Below are 16,631 nucleotides of genomic sequence, written 5' to 3'. Positions count from 1 at the left end.
AATCTCAGAGCTTCAGCTGATGTCTGTGGTATTGTGACTCGACCCACAGAGAAGATTCTGGTGTAAAACAACTGTTCAGGGAAGTCACTACACCTCTTTCCTGATCTTCCTGTCAGACGGTTACATCAAATCTCCTTCAAATCAGTGACTCAATTGTTCCTGCTTCCTGGTCCACTCGAGGCAGCCACAATGACTGAGACTCTGGGAGGGTGGGGGAATTATTGCAGAACTTTTATCCAAACACTATGGATACGTTTTCTGATTTCTTCATGCAAAAATTTGATTCTGTATTAATTTTACACTCACAAAGTATGCGTCCAAGTTTCTCATGACTTGTGTGGAGTTGGCTATTGGGAGCAGAGCCAGCATATCTTCGTGTTTCATTAACCAGGTGAAAGATATACTGATAAGCGTGTCCCTGTCAGGTTGATTCCACTTAACAGCATAAGCCAGGAGAGCTAGTCTGGTGATTAAATTGGTCGACCAATATCCAGAGGCTTGCTCCAGTGAGCTGGACAAGTGAGTTCCAATTTCACATTGGCAGCTGGGGAATTTACATTCACTTAGTAAAATAAACCTGTAAACTAAAAGCTAATATTAGTGAAGCTACTTTTTTTTTTTTTGGTTGTTTAAGAACATAGCTGCTTCACTCATGCAATTCTGAGGTGGGATTCCACCACACCACTCCAGTCCCCTCTGTAAAAGCTGGGCAAGCATGTGGTTTGATGTTGAAATATATCACAGTGTCATAGAGACGTAGAGCACGAAAGCAGGCCCTTCAGCCCATCCTGACCCTGCTGACCATCATGGACATACCCATACATCCCCATTTTACTAGCATGTTGGTCCCCAGACTTCAATGCCTTGGTGATTTAAGTGCTCATCTAGATACCATATTTTGTAAATACTGTGAGAATTTCTTCCTCCAAGTCTCAGGTAGCTGATTCCAGAGAGCAATCACCTTCTCAGTGAAAAAAATTATTTTTCAGTTACCTGGCGGGGAAGAGAAGTGTGCACAGTCACAATTGCGACAGAGAAAGTACTCAGGAAGCTGAGTATAGTCTAAAGGTAGATAAATCTCCCGGACCAGATGGAATGCACCCTCGTGTTCTGAAGGAAGTAGCTGTGGAGATTGCGGAGGCATTAGCGATGATCTTTCAAAAGTCGATAGATTCTGGCATGGTTCCGGAGGACTGGAAGATTGCAAATGTCACTCCGCTATTTAAGAAGGGGGCAAGGAAGCAAAAAGGAAATTATAGACCTGTTAGCTTGACATCGGTGGTTGGGAAGTTGTTGGAGTCGATTGTCAAGGATGAGGTTACGGAGTATCTGGAGGCATATGACAAGATAGGCAGAACTCAGCATGGATTCCTTAAAGGAAAATCCTGCCTGACAAACCTATTACAATTTTTTGAGGAAATTACCAGTAGGCTAGATAAGGGAGATACAGTGGATGTTGTATATTTGGATTTTCAGAAGGCCTTTGACAAGGTGCCACACATGAGGCTACTTAACAAGGTAAGAGCCCATGGAACTACGGGAAAGTTACATACGTGGATAGAGTGTTGGCTGATTGGCAGGAAACAGAGAGTGAGAATAAAGGGATCCTATTTTGGTTGGCTGCCGGTTACCAGTGGCGTTCCACAGGGGTCCGTGTTGGGGCCGCTTCTTTTTACATTGTACATCAACAATTTGGATTATGGAAGAGATGGCTTTGTGGCTAAGTTTGCTGACGATACGAAGATAGGTGGAGAGGCCGGTAGTGCTGAGGAAACGGAGAGTCTGCAGAGAGACTTGGATAGATTGGAAGAATGGGCAGAGAAGTGGCAAGTGAAGTACAATGTTGGAAAGTGTATGGTTATGCACTTTGGCAGAAAAAAATAAGCGGCAGACTATTATTTAAATGGGGAAAGAATTCAAAGTTCGGAGATGCAACGGGACTTGGGAGTCCTCGTACAGGATACCCTTAAGGTTAACCTCCAGGTTGAGTCAGTGGTGAAGAAGGCGAATGCAATGTTGGCATTCATTTCTAGAGGAATAGAGTATAGGAGCAGGGATGTGATGTTGAGGCTCTATAAGGTGCTGATGAGACCTCACTTGGAGTACTGTGGGCAGTTTTGGTCTCCTTATTTAAGAAAGGATGTGCTGACGTTGGAGAGGGTACAGAGAAGATTCTAGAATGATTCCGGGAATGAGAGGGTTAACATATGAGGAACGTTTGTCCGCTCTTGGACTGTATTCCTTGGAGTTTAGAAAAATGAGGGGAGAAACATTTCGAATGTTGAAAGGCATGGACAGAGTGGATGTGGCAAAGTTGTTTCCCATGATGGGGGAGTCTAGTACGAGAGGGCATGACTTAAGGATTGAAGGGCGCCCATTCAGGCAGAAATGCGAAGAAATTTTTTTAGTCAGAGGGTGGTGAATCTATGGAATTCGTTGCCATGGGCAGCAGTGGAGGCCAAGTCATTGGGTGTATTTAAGGCAGAGATTGATAGGTATCTGAGTAGCCAGGGCATCAAAGGTTATGGTGAGAAGGTGGGGAGTGGGACTAAATGGGAGAATGGATCAGCTCATGATAAAATAGCGGAGCGGACTCGATGGGCCAAATGGCCGACTTCTGTCCCTTTGTCTTATGGTCTTCTAAATACCTTTATCCCTTATCTTAAACTTTTGCTCTCTTGTAGACAACTCCATCATGAGGGAAACACTCCAACTATCCACCTCATCAATGCCCCTCATAATATTATATATATATCTCTGTCAAGTTCCCTCCTCAGCCTCCTCTGCCCTAAGGAAAAGTAACCTATTGGTACTAAACCAAAAACCTTTTGTGGAATACATTGGAAATGTTACAAAGCACATTATAATCCCAGACAGGAGTGAAACTGTTGAATATTACTAGCTACTTACATGCAAGCTAGGAGCACAGAAAATCTTTTGGTACTTTCTTCACGGAGAAGAATTGCCAGTGGATGAGTGCAGTAGCGCAGGTTTGAAGAATTTGCTCATCAGGAGTGGTGTGACAACTGAGGCCACAGAAACAAGCAAGGTCAGGCTGACCAAAGACACTGTTTCACGATAAGGGACCTGTCATTTAAAGGAAGGAAAGCAGACATTTCTTTGTGCGATGGCAGAGAATCCCCGGGCTTCTTCATTCCAGAGAGTTGTGGAGGTTGGGTCATTAGAAAGAGGAGGTGGATAAAATTTTGGAAGATTGGGGGATTGAGAGATATGGGAATTGGCATAGAAGAAGGGTTGAGCTCTAGGGTAGCTCAGTCATGATTATGCTGAGTGTGAGGGAAAGTCTGAGGTGCTAGGTACCCCGTCCCTGTTCTCACTGTCTTGTATCCATAGAACATAGAACACTACAATCCAGGAACAGACCCCTCGACTCACAATGCTGTGCCGAACCAACTAAAATAGTAATCAAATGGCTAACCAAACTGATCTCTTCTGCCTGCACAACGTCCTTATCCTTCCATTTTCCTCACATTCATATGTCCATCTAAACGTCTCTTAAAAGTCTCAAATGTTTCTGCCCCTACCACCACCCCAGGTAACATTCCAGGCAGCTACCACTCTCTGTGTAAAAAACATGACCTTCACATCTCCTTTGAAATTATCCTCTCTCATCTTAAATGCAAGCCCTGTGGTATTAGACATTTCAATCCTGGATAAAGATATTGTCTGTCTACTCTATCTATGTCTCTCGTAATCTTATAAACATCAATCAGATCTCCCCTCAGCTTCTGCCGTTCCAGAGAAAACAATACAAATGGGTCCAACTCTCTTTATAGTACATGCCCCCCAATCCAGGCAATGTCCCGCTTAACCTCTTCTGCACCCTCTCCAAAGCCTCAACGTCCTTCCTATAATGGTGTGACCAGAATTGTACATGACGAGGCTCTGAAAACCTGTACCAACCAACCGGCAGCAGCATTCAAGGAACCTGCTGCAGTCGGAGGTTGCCACCTGCTTCAAAAGGGCCATAATTGTACCCGTGCCCAAGAAGAGCAGGGTGAGCAGCCTCAATGATTACTGCCCAGTGACACTCACATCTGCTGTGACGAAGTGCTTTGAGAGGTTGGTCATGACCAGAAACAACTCCTGCCTAAGCAAGGACCTGAACCCGCTGCAATTTGCCTATCACCACAATAAGTCTACAGTGGACACAATCTCACTGGCTCTCCATTAACTGGACAATAGTAATACCTGTGTTACCTGTAGACTGTTGTTTATTGACTCGAGCTCAGCGTTCAGTACAGTAATACCCCCAGTTCTAATCAATAGGCTCCAAAACCTGGACCTCTGTACCTCCCTCTGCAATTGGATCCTTGATTTCCTCACTGGGAGACCACCACCAGTGCGGATTGGAAATAACATCTTCTCGTCACTGACAATCAACACTGACACACCTGAAGCTCAGCCCACTGCTCTACTCTACACCCACAACTGTGTTGCAAGGCATAGCTCAAATGCTATCTATAAATTTGCTGACGACAGAACTATTGGCAGAATTTCAGACGGTGATAAGGAGGCGTACAGGAGTGAGATATTTGAGTGATGTCACAGCAGCAACCTAGCACTCAACATTGACTATGGACTTCAGGAAGGGGAAGTAATGGAAATACACAAGAGTCCTCATTGAGGGATCAGAAATGGAAAGGGTAAGCACTTTCAAGTTGCTGTGTGTCAGCATTTCTGTGGAATTATCCTGGGCCCAACACGTTGATGCATCTACAGAGAAGGCATGGCAGTGGCTATATTTCATTAGGAGTTTGAAGAGATTTGTTATGCCACCAAAGGCACTTGCAAATTTCTGCAGATGTACCGTGGAGAGCATTCTAACTGGTTGCATCACCGTCTGGTATGGAAGGGCTGCCGCATTGGATCAGAGAAAGTTGCAGAAAGTTGTAAGCTTTGCCAGCTTTGTCATGGGCGCCAGCCTTCCCAGCCTTGAGGACATCTTCAAAAGGCAATGCTTTAAAAAGACGGCATCTGTCATTAAGGACCCCCATGCCCTCTTCTCATTGCTGCTATCAAGGAGGAGGTACAGGAGCCCGAAGACACACACGCAATGCTTCAGCAGCGGCTGCTTCCCCTCTGCCATCGGATTCCTGATCGGTCAACGAACCCATGAACAATTCCTCAGTATTTTTCTCTCTTTTTGCACTACTTTTTTAATTTTCTTTTTCATAAATACTTACCTTAACCTATAGTTTTTATTATTATGTATTGCAATGTACTGCTGCTACAAAACAATGAACTTAATGACATATGTCAATGATTCTGAAAAACTCCATCAAGTTAGTACCGTAATCGTGATCTGCCGTGCACAAAGCCATCCTGGCTCTCCCTAATTAGGCCATGGTCTTCCAAATGCTCACAAATCTTATCGCTAAGAATCTAGTAATGTCAGACTCACTATCTATAGTTTCACAGCCACATATCACAGTCTACAGTTTCTAGGATTAACCCTGGTTCCCTTCTTGAATAATGGAACAACACTGGCGACTTGCCAGTCTTCCAGGACCTTGACCATGGCAAGAGAGGACACCAAGATATTGTTCAAGGCCCCAACAATCTCAGCTCTTATCTCTCAATAACCTTGGGTATATTCTATCAGGACCTGGAGACTAATCCACTTTAATGCTCTTTAAGGGTCTCAACACAACCTCCTCTTTTACCTCAAAGAACCCTGGCATATCAATACGCTCAACACTGATCTACCTCCCTGCCCTCTATGTCCTTCTCTTTGGTAAATACTGATGTAAGGAACTTACCCACATACTCTGTGAAAGAAATGTTCCTCCCTTAATCCTTGAGTGGCCCCTACTCTCTCTCTCTCTCTCTCTCTCTCTTTCTCTCTCTCGCTAGCTATCCTCTTGCTTTGATGTATGTTGATCCACATCGACCGGTTGCATCATGGCCTGGTAGGGAACACCAATGCCCTTGAATGGAAAATCCCACAAAATGTAGTAGATACGGCCCAGTCCATCAAGGGTAAAGCACTACCTACCATTGAGCACATCTACATGAAACACTGTCACGGTAAAGTAGCATTAATCATCAAGGACCCCCACCACCCAGATGATGCTCTCTTCTCACTGGTGCCATCAGGAAGAAGGTACAGAAGCTCAGGACCCACACCACCAGGTTCCAGACCGTTATTACCCCTTAACCAACGGGCTCTTTAACCAGAGGGGACAACTTCACTTGCCCCATCACTGAACTGTTCCCACAACCTAGGACTCTGCATCTCATGTTCCCGATATTCATTATTTGTTTACTTATTTTTTTATATTTGCATAGTTTGCTGTCTTTGGCACATTGATTATTTGTCTGTCCTGTTAGGTGTGATCGGTCTTTCATTGATTCTATTGCATTTCTTGGATTTACTGTGTATGCCTGCAAGAAAATGAATCTCAGGGTTGTATATGGTGACTTATATGTACTTTGATATTAAGTTTTACTTCGAACTTTGATCTATAGAATGCCTTGGGATTCTCTTTAATCCTACTTGCCAAGTACTTTTCATGGCCCCTCTTGGCTTTCCTAATTCCCTTCTTGATTTATGTTCTGTCTTCTTTATAATCCTCAAGAAGTCCGTTTGATTCTAGCTTCCTCAGCTTTACATATGCTTCCTTTTTTTTCTTGATTAAATTCATCACGTCTCTCAACATCCAAGGTTCTCTTACCTTGCCATCCTTCTGACTGGAACATACCTGTCCTGTACTCTGTGCAATTGGTTTTGAAACACCCTCTACATCTTCGATTTGGACTTGCCCTAAAAACAGCTGTTCCCAATTACCTCTCCCTAGATGCTGCCTAATACAGTCATAATTTGCCCTGCTCCAATTTAATAGTCTCTTGCAAGGTCCATACTAATTGTTATCTATAACTACCTGTACCTCAAAACTTATGGAGTTGTGGTCACTGTTCACTAACTGCTTACCCACTGAATGGTTGGTCACCTAGCCGGGCTCATTATCCAACACCAGGTCCAGTAGAGCCCCTCCTCTTCTTGGACTATCTACATATTAATTTAAGAAATCCTCCTGGATGCACCTTACAAATTCTGTCCCACCTAAATCTCTTGCATTCATAATGTCCCAGTTTATATTAGGGAAGTTGAAGTCCCCCATGACAACAGCCCTATTGTTTTTATACATTTCATTTCCTAAATCTGTCTGCATATCTGTTTCTCAATGTCCTGGTAGCTGTTGAAGGGTCTGAAGTACAATCTCAGAGTGATTGCACACTTCCTATATTTGACTTCTACCCATATAGACTCAGTAGAAAACCCTCCATTACGTTCCTTCTGAGCACCTTTGTGATATTGCCCTTGAATAGCAGTGCAACTCCTCCACTTCTTTTACCTCCCTATCTTTTCTAAAACATTGACACCCTGGGACATTAAACACCCATTCTGTCCCTCTCTCATTATCATAGTTCCATGTACTGGTTCTTGCTCTAAGTTCATCCATCATCTTTACCCATAATACTCTAAGCATGAACATATACACACTTCAAACTATCTGTCCCATCATATCTATTAATTTGCTCCTGCCTTTTTCTACTGGCCCTGACATCTACCTTCCTCTCCACTGGCGGCGCGACGCAGCTCACAGCGGCCACTCCGGTGGTGATGTCTGTTATTTGTCAAGTAGAGTGCCGTGCACAACCGTGGTTTGACGGAGGCGGACGTGAGAGCACGGAGGAACATCTGGTGAAACTTCTGAAATGCCTGCTTCGCTGCTGCTGCTACTGTGTGGTCCAGAATCTCCGGAGGGGAAGGCTCCGAGTCCTCAGCTTTGCTTGTTGTTTGGCGGCCGGGGTGGGGTTGAAGCGTTTGGCAGAGGATGGTGCTCGGAGAGGCTGTGTCGGGGGGGCTGGTCAGAGGCTCGAAGTTTTCGGACGGACTCAGAGATGGCTGCGGTCGGGTGCTTCCAATGGTGCCGCATCGGCAAGTTTGCAGCGCTTGGAGGATCATGGTGGGGAGAGTTCCTCCCTTCTGCTGACTGCGTGAGATGATGAGTCTATTGGGACTTTGAGACTTTTTTTTTAACCGTGCCCATGGTCTGCTCTTTATCAAATTATGGTATTGCTTTGCACTGTTGTAACTATATGTTATAATTATGTGGTTTTGTCAGTTTTAGTCTTGGTTTGTCCTGTGTTTTCTTGTGATATCATTCTGGAGGAACATTGTATCATTTTTTAATACATGCATTTCTAAATGACAATAAACGAGGACTGAGTGTCCTCATAATCTAATCTAATCTCTCTAATTTCTGACCTGGCTCTCTGGCTCCCACCCCTGCCAAACTAGTTTAAAGTAGCACTAGTGAACCTCCTGGCCAGTATATTGGCTCCCCTGCAGTTCCTCTTGTACATGTCATCCCTGCCCCAGAAATGGTTCCAATGATGCATGAACCTGAAACTCTGCCCCTGCACCAATTCCTCAGCCTCTCATTCACCTATTCATCCCATTCCTGCCCTGACTAGCACGTGGCACTAGGAGTAATCCAGAGATTACTGAAATGGAAGTTCTACCCCTCAGCTTCTTTCCTAACTCCCTATACTCGCTGCACGGGACCTCTTCCCCCTTTCTACCTATGGTGATGCGGAAGAAAATGATACAACTGGACAAGTACATGGTGGTTTCGCAATTGCGGCTATTACGGATGGCAGCATGAGTGGCTGAGCAAAAAATATCCCATACAAGAGAAACTTCCAGAGCCAAGTAGTGTAGAAACAAGACCCTAGATTTCACCACCCACCAATGCACTAATGGCCAATTATGTGATCTACTTGGTATATTGTGTATGTGGGAAGAAATGCAAGTGGCTAGAGGTAGCCCATGCAGTCATGGAGAGAACATGCAAACTCCTGATTGATCGATGGCACCAGAGGGAATAGTTGAAGCTGAGTTGCACGAAATGTGCGGCAGCAGTGACACTTCAATCCTGACTTCCGGCACTGTCGATGTGGAGTATGCACATTTTCCCTGTGAACATATGTGTTTCTCAAAGACATCCGAAACATGTCTCATAAGTCAATTGGCCAGAGTAGATCACTCCCAGTGTAGCAGAGAGGTGGAATCTGGATGGAGTATGGGAATAATTGGTTTCAGGAAAAATGTGTCGGGGAATGGGATTGGTTAGCTGGCATAGTCTTGATGCACCAAATGGCCATGTGGGAATACAGGAAAGAGTGTGCTCAACATAGATTGGGAAAATTATTTCTACAAACAATAATGAAGAAAGCAATGAAATTCACGGAGTGGATAACAGGCACAAAGGCCAAGACATGATGTAGACACCAGAGAGTGCAGATGCTGGAATCCGGAGCAACATACAATCTGCTGAAAGAACTCAGCAGTTTGAGGTTGACCTGAGGGGTGGGGTGGGGGAGAGGGACTTTTGATATTTTAGAAAAAGCCTGGCATTGGGCCTGAGAGTGGAGAGGTGAGATGGACGGTGTAAAGAAAGGAAGGGCAATGGTAAGCAAGGAGTTCAAGAGAATTGGTGTACTGAAGAGGCGTGTAAGACAGCAGCCACGTTGTGTCAAGCAGAGAAGGGGAAGGGGTCCTGAAGTTGGGAGAGAGTGGCAGGGAAATAAAACGATAGATAGAAGCAGGGAGAGAGAGAGCAAAATTAGAGGCAAATGGAGCAAGGTGGCAGAGGAAAGTGTGAAAGTTGGAGATTAGGCTGGAGTGAAACGGGCAAGAGTGCAAAAGGCTGGAATCTGTAAGTAAAGGAGGTGAGAATTAGGCAGCTGGAATCGGAAGCAAATGGGAATGAGGGGAGGGGTGTGTGTGTGTGAGAGAGAGAGAGAGAGAGAGAGAGAGAAAGAAAACAAACAGAAGGGGAAAGGGGAAGAGGGGGTGAAAGGGAGCTGGAGGTGTGAGAGAGTTGGAGAAAACACAATGAACCAGGTTCCAAAACAGGTCAATCCTGTGGAAGCAATCCCACTCGATGTGTCTGCTGCAAGGTATTAGCACAGTGCAATCAAAGACATTACAACTTAACCCAGGAGTGACATGCAACATCTTTCTAAAGCAAGCCTTCAATCTCAGGGACCGTGCAGTTGAAGCCAACAACTCATGCACAATAATGCACAAGAATGCACTGAAACATTAGAACCCAAATGAGACTATGATCAGAATTTCATTGTGATACTCTGCACTTGGAAATATTACTGTACAGGACATGAGACACTGCTGCATGAGAAGCTGCCGAAGAACTGTCACTGCCAAGGGTTAGAGGAACAATGAAGATGAGGCTTGCATCAGGAAAACACCAGATGTGACTGGAGACAGTGCTGACACGCGATGGGCATTCTGTTTCCCTTTCAACTATCCTGAAATCATTGTGCATAGCACGATCTGCCTGGATGATAAATTGGTAAGTTGGTTTATTAGTGTCAGCATGCACCAAGTTAGAGGGAAAAACTTTGTTTTGCATGCTATCTCTGCAGATCATCTCATTACAACATTGCATTGCTAAAAAAAAATGCAGAATAAAGTGCTACAGTTACAGAGAAAGTGCAGTGCAGGCAGGCAATAAGTTCATTAGAGTAGATTTTAAAGAACATTATCAATAAGTCATAGAATTTAGATTTAAAAGAATAGAACCATTACAAAAGAAGTAACAAGTAGATGTGCAGAGCAACAGTTGTGTATTTAACGTTTCTGTAATAGTTAAGTAATCTTGTGTGTATATATATGTAGGTTGATTAAGTATTCTTGTTTGTTAAAATAATTAATTGCAGGTTATATGTATAAATAAGTGAATCGTGCTATTATGTGATACGTGCGTGCCTCGCTTAAAGTAAACATGAAGTTAAACTCATATTTCTGACTCCTGTGTCTTCCTTTGAATTAGTTTAATATTTTGAAGTTACACAATAACTTGTAACAAGTTGCCACACTCTGGTGTGGCTTGTTGAGCCAAGCTGATTAGTGTTTCCTGGAACCTGTGACAACAATAAACCAATGACAGCACCAATACCAATCACATGACTCTTCACTTAAAGCCAGTCACCCTTTAACAGCTGATGTTCGGCACACTGCAACCCAACACCCTCTCCAACATGTCTGCCCTAATTTACTCTGTTTTCTCTCCCTCAGTACATGAAACAATTCATCACCAAATATCAATCATTTCCTAAGCGAAGCAACATGGTGCTTCACTCACTAACCCTTTGATCTGTCTTCAGAACATTACACTCCGTCTACATCCTGACAAGGGATAAGATAGCAGCTGTTGAAAGAAAGGAAGAAGAGAATTGCATTGTTCAGTTTCCTGACAGTCATATTGCAATAGCGCCTAGTTGCTGAAGAAAATTCCCCTCCCTTTCCTTTCCTTGAAGATTCCAATGAACAGGAGTGACACCAACTACTTATTATCACTGCGAAGCAGGCAAATAGCCTGTGTGAAACCAATTTGTAATGTTTGTGCACTAATTTCTCAAGGTCTTTTCTGTCCCATTAGTTGATAATAACAAATACAATGCCCTCACTGACAACTGCTGAGATTATCAATGAATTTATAATTTCATGCAGCATCACAAGCTGTCAGAGAGACACCCCACTGAATGGAATCTCAGAAAGGCTATGAGTTCCAGCTTCCCGAACATAGGGTCGAAGTCACAGAGCAGGGAATGTGGAAGCAATGTAAGCAATGTTGACAAGAGCGCAGAAGCTACAATGCCCGAATATCTAACTCCATCCCTAGCTGCTCGGTCCTTCATGGCTTGGTGGGGGCAATCAAGTCCGTCAGAAAGACGTGGGTTCAAGTCTCACCCCGAGCTCTAGTGCAGTGCTGAAAGCATGTGGACCAGATCGATTTGGGAAGCAAAGATTGGGGCGAGGGTGACCCGTTTCTGTCAGTGAACATGATCCAGTCTCGGAAACGCTAAAATGTGCAGCAGTGTAGAGGCAAGGCCATTTACCTCAAGGGGTGGAACTGCTGAATTCAAGTAATTGAGCTCAGGAGCAACAAGGCATGAAATACCATCTGTGAACTGTGATCATTCTAAGCTTCAAGATTAGTTTGCAACTCTGGCATTTTGTCAATTACCTTGGGGGTGCCAGGAGTAACTTTACAGGATTTATATAATTGGACCTTTTACCCATTGTTATCCACATTCCTGAGGAAACGGAATTAACTGTGTAGAGTCCACTGGCACTTAATGTGATAGATGTATGGTTTTCCAAATTAAATACAAAATGGAATTGTGCAGTAGAGACACAAATTAATGCAATCCAATCTATGTAATCTAGTCAGTGCACAGTAGTAGCCCCTATGAGTGGAGTTCTCTCTGCTGCCAGCTCAGTCTGAGAATATCAGCTAAATGTGATGGTGGTCCTCTCTCAGTTGAGCGACTATACATTCTGTGACACAGCGCTCCCTCACAATGCACGAGTGTCAGGCTAGACAACGGGTTGTGGCCTATAGGAGCTCCAGATTTCAACCTCTGAATGGATTATTTTAGAAACAGCCAGCATGCACCCGTCCAATCATAGAGTCATAGTGTAATAGCACAGAAATAGGCTTTTCATCCCATCTAAGCTAGTACCACAAGCCTGCATTTGGACCATACCCCTCTAACCCTTTCCTCTCCATGTACCTGCCAAATCTTCATTGCAACTGCCACAATCACTTCCTCCAGCAACTCGTTCCATGTGTGCACCCCCCTCTGCATGAGGACATTGCCCCACAGGGCCATTTCAAATCTCCCCTGAATCTCCTCACCTTAAACCTATGCTCTCTAGTTCTTGATCTTTTTCTCTAAAAAGACTGTCTGCATTCACTGTACCTATGCCCCTCATATTTTTTTACATCTCCGTAAGATCACCCCTCAGTCTCCTGTGCCCCAAGGAATAAATTCCTAGCCTGCCCAATGTCTCCATATAATTCAGGCCCTTTTCCTAGTAACGTTTTTGTTAATCTGTTTTGCACTTATTCCAGCCTAATTAAGTCTTTCCTGTAAAGGAGTAACCAAAACAGTGCATAATATTCTGGGCACAGCCTCACCAACATCTTGTATATTTGCAATATAACATCTCAGCTCCTAAACTCAGTGCACTGACTGATTAACACTAGCCAGCATGGCAAAGACTTTCTTCACCACCCCGTCTACCTAGGGCTTCTAGGGAACTTGTAATCCTAGAGCCCTCTGTCCTATAATACTCACACTTCACTGTGGGACACCTGCCCTGGTTTGACTTCCTAATATCCAAAATCTTAAATTTACTCTTTATATTTTTATTGCTTATCCACTCACAGAATACTGACGTTGCCAAAATCTATTGCTGGGGAGACAGCTAAGAACAACCATATTGCTGGTAGGAAGACCTGCATGGTGTCAAATGTTGGCCAGACACAGTTGTACTCACAGGACCATCCCACCCATTAACTCAAGTTCTCCATCTCCACAATCTGTCTTGACTCAGGGTTTCAACCCAAAACATCTGCGATTCATTTCCCCGTGCAAATGCTGCTTGACTCCTCGAGTTCCTCCAGCAGATTCTGTGTTACTCCATCAATGTCCTTGAGTATGGCAGCAGGATAGACTGTCAGAGGTCTGGGGGCGTAACGATGGCACTGATCATTGAACCATTTGAGCAGGGGTACTTTCTGTGTGTAGTTTGCACATTATCTCTGTAACTGTGTGGGTTTCCTCTGGGTGCTCTGGTTTCATTCCACATCCTATAGGTATGAACTAGTGGGTTAATTGGTTGTTATTAGTTGCCCCTTGTGTGTTGATGAATGACATCAGGGAGATTGATTAAAATGTGGGGAGAATAAAAATAGGATTAATGAAAATGAGTGTTTGGCATAGAATTGGTGGGCTGAAGGTCCTGTTTGTTAGGTACCTCTGTAATTTACTCCATTTGTGATGCGACTGTGGGTGGTGGTGGAAGGGAATTGGCTTTGGGTGTTGCCAAAAAGTTCAGTCAGACATATTCCCTTCACTCAGTCAATGAACTAGTACTCCTCCATTTGAAAGGAACATGAAGCACTGAGGGGCAAGGATGAATGGGTGACTTCAATCACTGTGGCTAAGCACAGTTGGTTGACTCCAGAAAATGGCTGGATGTCACACAGGTGGAGAAGGAAGCAATGCAGGAGAAAAACCTACTTGATTTTGTCAGGTAGCAGATGTATCTGTCTGTAAAATTATTGGAAGGTTTAACAATCTTTTTTTAAATCTCACTTCACATGGGGACAACCACCATCTCTTTATGTTGCCTATATCATGCTGCCCAATGGGATAGACTCAGAACACATCTAGCAAATCAAAACTGGACATCCATGAAGCCACTGGAATCACCATCAGCTACAGAATTATATTGCAACAAAACTTGAAGCTTAGGATCTTCCTTCACCCTCCCATTACCACCACACAGGGAACCAGCTGGTCTAACAGTGAGTGCAGAGGAAAATGCCATGGAAATCCCAAAATGGCAGCAGAGTGACTGCTGGGGAAAACAGACCCACCCCCACTAATCCATCATTAAAATCCAAGCTTGGCACACTCTTGGGGGCAGTCATTGATGATCCTTAGTTAGGGCCACCTTATGGAAGCAATTATGAAGACAAAGGCACTGAAGTGATGACTGTGGCTGCCATCTCCTGCCCCTGCAGTGCGGGCAAGGATAATAGGGTCTCAGAGAGATCGGAGGAAGATCTCAGAGGTGGGCTAGCAGGGAAGGTGGCCGAAGTCATAGAGTCATCAAATCGCAGAGCCCTGCAGGACAAGCCAGGTCCCTTGTCTTAATTCATCCATGCTGACTGTGATGCACATCTGAGCCACTCCCATTTGCTTGGCTCATATACTTCGACTCCTTTCCCACTCAAATACCTGTCCAAATGTCTTTTAAACACTCTTAATTGCTTATGCCTCCCCCACCTCCTTAGGCAGCCCATTACCCTCTGTGTGATAAACTCGTCCCTCCGATTTCCTTTATATTTCTCTCCTCTAACCTTAAACCTAGTTGTGGACACTCCCAGCCTGGGTAAAAGACTCTGACTATCTTACGCACATCATGATCTTTGATGTAGGACATCCTTTGGTCTCCTCCCATCCAGTGAGAATAAATCCAGCCTTCACAATCTTTTTTTTTTATAACTAGAGCCAAATTTTTCCCAGGCAAATCCTGGTTTTTCAAATGCAATAACATCCTCCTTTGGCTATATTCATGTATGGTTGAATAATCCAACTTGAACCTGAGCCGTAGTGTGGTGACCAAGACTGCACGCGGTGCCCCTAGTGCAGCCTAACCCACACTTTGTACGGCTGCAACATGATGCCCCAACTCTCACACTCACTGCCGTACCCACCTGTGTCACCATTTTCAGGGAGCTCTCGACTTGCACCCAAGGTCTCTCGTATCTCAGTGGTCCTAAAGTCCCTGCCAGCACTTGACATTCTCAAGAGCATTATCTCACGTGTCTGTGATCTAATTGCACAGTGCAGCACGCTCAATAGATGAAACATTGCAGTTTGAATGAGATGGAACGTGTATGTTAGACTCCGACCAAAGGAGTACGTCTGTAGTATAAATGTACCCATGCAATCATGTGCTGATTTTATGAGCCATTAGGCTCTTCATGTTGGTCTCATCAGGAATGCAGATCCAAGTTGCAGTCGATTGCGCTTTAAAAACAATGGCATTTGTAGCAAATTTTGCAGTGGCAGATTCCATTTAATTAATGAAAACTGACTCATAGCATTTATATGACAGAAAGTAAATTATGCATTAGGGCCACAAAGAGTGAGCCAAAAGTACAGCAGATTCAAGGAAATAAATGGCACTCGGAGAACACTTAATTTAGCAGAGTGCAGACCTAAAACCTAGTCCAGCCAGCAGCCTCCGATGCAGCATCTAGAATCTATATTCTGGCAGCCAAAACAAGCCCACGGTTGTCCATCCACTGATTGGCAGGAACCACTCCAGTGCTGGGAGTCTGTGGCATAAGGTGAGAGGCATTCACTATTCGTACAACTGCACAATTCCTGCTGCCGCCTGCAAGGTGTTCGTACGTTCTCTCCGTGACTATGTAGTTTTCCTCCTGCAGTCCAAAGGGGCACCAGTTGGCAGGTAAATCGTCTCTTGATTAGGCTGGGATTAAATCGGGGGTTTGCTGGGCGATGCAGCTCGAAGGGCCCATTTTGTGCTGTACCTTAAAAACAAATCAGCACAGAGGAAAGCAGAGAAGATTATGAGAAGCGCATGTATGGTCGATAGTTAAAATCACTTCCTGTGGCAGCGGCATCAAACCAGGAGGGAATAGATTTTATGGTAAGAAGGTGGTAATTTAAAGCAGGGGTTCCAAAATCCTTTTTTTTCGATGGATCCCCTACCATTATCAGAGGAGTCCTTGGACTCCTGGCTGGGAACCCCTGACTTAAAGGGAATCTGGGGGAAAAGCTTTTCACACCAGAGAGTGGTCAATATCTGGAACACACTGCTGGAGGAGGTGGTGGAATCAGATATAAACACTATGTTTATGAGCCGTTTAGACAGAAATTTAAATAGGCAGGGCAGAGAAGGATATGGTACAAGTACAGGGTTAGTGCAGATGAGGGTAGACTTGATAGGCCAAAAGGCCTGTTTCTGT

The sequence above is a fragment of the Mobula hypostoma genome, chromosome 2 (assembly GCF_963921235.1).
Source record: "Mobula hypostoma chromosome 2, sMobHyp1.1, whole genome shotgun sequence".
Taxonomy (NCBI): Eukaryota; Metazoa; Chordata; class Chondrichthyes; order Myliobatiformes; family Myliobatidae; genus Mobula; species Mobula hypostoma.
This window is presented reverse-complemented; position numbering follows the sequence as displayed.